Source organism: Cupressus sempervirens, chromosome 3 (assembly GCF_028749045.1).
Source record: "Cupressus sempervirens isolate cs-2001-9-10 chromosome 3, ASM2874904v1, whole genome shotgun sequence".
NCBI lineage: Eukaryota > Viridiplantae > Streptophyta > Pinopsida > Cupressales > Cupressaceae > Cupressus > Cupressus sempervirens.
The window spans coordinates 737,297,040-737,302,244 of record NC_143120.1 but is presented as its reverse complement, the minus strand read 5'-3'; the positions used below and the strand labels follow the sequence as shown (position 1 = coordinate 737,302,244).

Here is a 5,205-nt window from a genome sequence, read left to right as displayed (position 1 = left end):
CCGATCCAAGGAAAAAACACCTCTGCCTAATGCGATCTCACTCTTTGAATCAAACGACCCAAGTGGATAATAAATCTGCTCTTGATGCGATTTACTATTTGTGTAGATCCCTTGATTTATTTCTTGGAACAAGGCATTCGGGCGGTAAAACAAATCACGGCTCACAAAATACTTTGACTGCTGTTATTGGCTAAATGAGAGTTTCCTGATTCAGACGTCCTCCTTCCAATCATCTGAATATGCAAATAATCTCAACATGAAATGGCTGAAAACCATCTCCAATGTGCAACCCTTCGGAAGATATCCCACCTCCTCAGTTATGCAGATCTATGAGAGTTTTCGTTCTCAGAGACCTCTGGGAATTTGCAGACCGAAACTACAAATTGCTCCAACTGATAATTAGAAACCAATCCACAAAATCGCTTGCTTCAAAGGGAGCCCTATGTCCTTTATTTATCTCTTTGCCGGGAAGTTTCTGGAAATTATCCGGAATCATCTTGCACGACAAATATTAACTTTATAAAATTAAATAATTATCTTTATAAAGTTAGAATACAACCTTTATTTAATATTCGAATGAGTAGGCCCCGCTTTCTTAATTGGAAGACAAAATCGACCCTCTTCACATAATTATTTGCCTACGAGAGTCAATGATAGGCAAATCCCCTGTTATAATTATGTTGCTAAGAGAGGGACATGACACCCACTTGGTAAATAAGGGAGAATGTAAAGATAATTTTTTTGAACATTGATACTCTACACCTTGTAAAGCAATGTAACTGCTATGGAGATTTTGTGAAGCTTGTTTTAGGACATTTATTTTATGGGACAACATGCTTTCCATTTTCCTTCTATCTCTTTCTCAGTTTCTAATTCTTCTACTTTCATTTGTTGATCCATACCAACTTTTGATATATCAATATCTGTTTGTGTAGATCTTCATCTTTTATCTTAGTGAATGGCCTCACTAGATCTAGGTGATGCTCACAAAGGTGAAGCATCTTTTATCTCAGTGACTGACCTCATTGGATCTAAGTGATGCTCATAGAAGTAAAGCACCAGGGCTTCCTAGGAGTTCACCCATCCCAGTACTACTCCAGCTCAAGCGCATTTAACTACAAGGTTTCCTCCATGGTTAAACTCACTCTTCTTGCAACCCCATATGCTTGCAATCCCAGTACTAAGGATTTTGTTGAAATTATTTGTAAATAGGAGTGTAATGGTGAACATGTAAATTGTATTGATAATGCAAAAGTTTTTGGTTATTTTGATTGTAATGTTGGCTTAAAAATCATGAGAAGAATGAAATACAATGGTAAAGGACTAAGAAAGCATGAGAAAGGAATAAGGAATCCAATTGAGCCTAGAGTTAAGCAACAATATTAAGGTCTTGGATATGTTATAGGCAATGTAAAGATAAATATATAAGTTCAATTGAATGAATTGAAAGAATGAAGACTACACAATGTTCACATTGTAATAGGAAAGGGCATATGAAAGATAAATGTTGGAATCTACATCCGTGCAATATTTGTGGTTTGAAGAATCATTGTGATAAGACATATTGGAATAGAGAGTGCAAGAAGGAATCTTTGGCAGGTTGCATAAAAATGGATTGTGGAGGGAGCTATGGATGGAGTTGGCAGAAGATTACAGGTATGATTAAAAGTTTTTTCAAGTACAAATTTTCAAGTGCAAGCAACGAAAAAAATCCACCAAAATTTGAATGTTCAAAGAAGATAACAAATTGTTTGAGTAAATTTTAATCATCGTCTTGTAAGACATCCATATAAAGTGATTTTACAGGAAGTTCAAGTTTCTTGTTTTAAAGAATTAAATCAAGTTTTCAAGGATTGCCTCAACAATTGGGTAGCCACATTTTGACATCACACAAAAGAAAAGATTTGGATAGTCAAGAATGAATATCACAAAGAAGACAACATGGAAAAGAAAAAAGAAATTGAATATTGCAGCTAATGTAGTATTATAGATAATAAATACTTTGTAGTCAAAATTAGGGGGGAGTGTTAGTAGTTAATTTCTACCATGTGAATTATCTCTATGGAGCATCCCCATCGACCATTGTTGATAGACTAACCACCACATTAATATGGAACCTTTTAGCATTGTCACCTACTACTATTTTCCACACAGACTAATGACCATATTATGCACATGCATTTCAACTGCAATATAAATATTTGGAATCCAACTTTTCTAAGCCTCTATTAAAGGGCGTATGCATTCAACTTGTAAGTAAGGCACATTTGAGCAAAGCTAGAGAAAGAAAATTTAAATAATGCAAGTGGAGTAGCATATTTATAGTTTCTTTGTGTTTATCATTTTATCTATATTTGTATCTTTGGTATGAGGTATGGATTTAATTCATAACTATGAATATCATTTACTTAATTGGCTAAAAATATATATATTAATATAATTTAGAAGTAAATAGACTAATGATCATTACAACCAAACTTGAAAATTTCCAATCAGTACCTATTAACCAAAATAAGAAGCCATTGTGCCTCATTCCTACAAATCATGCATATCAAGAAACTGTATAAGCATAACATCATAGAACAAAGGATGAAATCAAGCACAAAGGGAAATCTTTAAAAAAAGCATAAGAAAAAACAGAGTAGTATTAGCTTGTTTATTCCTCATTTCCCATATTCAAAATTACTTTCTAAATCTCAACCATCAGCCATATCACATAATCCCAAAAAATCTCAAAGATAAAGAGACAACCAAAGCAAGCCCACCTAATATGTCTACGCACAAGCAATAAGTGGAGAAAATTAGAAATAAGGTTGTATTGTTGCTTTTGGCCTATGAATTTTAGAAAATTAAATGTGTGATTACGGTAGTATGAGAAAAATGGTGAGGTTTGGATAGAATTTTAAACATTGCTAATTGTATAGCAAAAATAGATGACCTTATATTACAAGATTTTTTATATTTTTTAGAATTTTTTAATTCTGAAAACTAAACTAAACTTCTAGTTGAATTTTTTAATAATGTGTAGAAATGAAAATTAGTGGTTGAGTCTTGCGTACTTTTATTTTATATTTTGCACATAAGAACAACTCAATTTAACAAATATAAGACAAGACTTCAGCTTGGCTTATTATTTACTAAACTGCCAACAAAACTATATATATACTTCCATCAATAAGTTTGACTCAAATCGTTAAATCCTAATAGCAATATCACAATTTGACTTACTCTACAAATTATCTCATATATATATATATATATATATATATATATAATTAATTTTTTTCCTCTTCCTTTTCACAGTCAAAAAAAAAAAAAAAAACAAGCAAATTATACACTAGTTTAAAAAATCAAAAGTAGAGACGGGCGAAATAATCCATACCTTTCAAGCTGCAAATTGTTGTAAATAAAACGCCAACTGTTGGAATGAAAATGCCATCGAATCCAAGTCATTATGAATTAACCTTCTCTGATCTGTAATCTAGAAGATTAAAGGCCCACGAAACCCCCAGATGTGTCGCAAACTTCAGCGCTATAAGCAAAACAGATATTATCACGAAAAAAAAAAATCACACTCTCTCTTGGAAGTTAGATGTCCATGCCCTTTTTCTTCATCACAAACACTTCAAACGTGGCACAATTCCAGAGTTCAGCGACGGACAGGACTCAATGTAACTAGAGATTAAAACAAAATTTATAACTGAAAAGTCTACTCAAATTTAACCAAACCTATAATATCATCGCATTGCTAGAGAGATTTAGAGAGAGTAATCGGCATAGTGATGTCGATCTCATTCTTTCTGTAAACCTCTGCCCATACGAGGCATATGCTTTTCTGGTCCACTCGGGGGAGTGTCCCCACCACCTTAACCACTGCTTCGTCCAGCTCCTTGAACCTGCGGGTAACTTCAGCTCTGTAACCAACGCTGCAATAAGACGTTTTGACTGTCCCCATGATCGGAAGCCAAGCTGTGAGAAAAGAAACTCGGGAAGTCCTTGAAATTATTATCTTTCCGTCTCCGATCGCATTCATTAGCCACATAATAATCTTGAACACAGGGCGCCGAGGTCCATATTCGGAAACGTAATTAGTCTTCACGTACTCCATAAATTCTGCATCTTCACAAAATGCCCTGAATGCAACTTCAAGTATTCCTCCGTCGCATAGCTGTATTTGTTAAAAAATACGCTCCAGAGTAGTGAAACCACGAGAAACGATGGTTGCTTTGAACTCTTGCAAAAGCACGCGCCCACATGCATCAACGAAATCTTTAGATGCATTTCCATTTAATATCCCTCTTAAATCTTTGTCCACAGTTTCAAAATTTCTGGATGAACTGCCTTGTTTAATAACTGATACCATTTCTCGTATGATCTTCTCCACAAAATCTGTACGGTCTTCTCCACAAAGCCTGGCATCCAAATCAGGTGATATTCTGAGTTTCAGTCCATCAGAAGAGAGCGCTTTCCGAATCTGGGACTCCTCCTCAGCACTCCAACGAACTGATTCCAAATACTCCATGCATTTGTTGATGACATTTCGGCAGCAACTGACAGAATCGCGAGGCATTCCTCAATATTGGGGAAATCCACATGCTCACCATACATGATTTTAATGCATTTTGAACAGTGATCATAGCTATGAGATGTAGTTACCCGTATTTCAGTTGATTTATACGGTTCCCAGCGAAGAGAAAACTTGCCTTCAAAACCCTTCAATCTTTTGAGGGTCTGAGAGTGGAGATGCACTGGATTTTTTCCGTATTTCTGGTCATCTGGGCCAGTGAGGAACAATTTTATATCAGCTGATCTCTGATTTCCGAATCGTAGCTTGGCTTCTCCCATGGCAGAAATAGATGCAGATGACCGACTCTAACCTGGTTGAATGTTACGGTCTCGCAACTCTCAAATGCTAGTTATGCTGAAATTCAGTCCTATCGAGTGCACATCACATCCATTCTCTGTTTTGCACTTTAATGCTGATTTGATTTCACATGATAGAGTTCCTACAGGAGAAAATATGATCTTGTCGGTCAGGCTCTAAATCTTTTTATTTAGTAAGTAATTTAAAAATCAAATAAGAAAAGTACTACAATTTTAAATTAGTTATGAAAAAGAAAATTGTCTAGTCAGGCATTCTTTTGATGTCTGTATGGCATTTCCTACTCAATTGCCTATCATGTCCATATCTTTTTATAGAGCAGA

At 35.0% G+C, this 5,205-nt stretch overlaps 1 pseudogene; it reads right to left on the bottom strand.

Annotated features, from left to right (window-relative positions):
- Positions 1–3,581: 3,581 nt before the first annotated feature.
- Positions 3,582–4,900, bottom strand: LOC149568911 (BTB/POZ domain-containing protein At3g05675-like; annotated as a pseudogene).
- Positions 4,901–5,205: the final 305 nt, after the last annotated feature.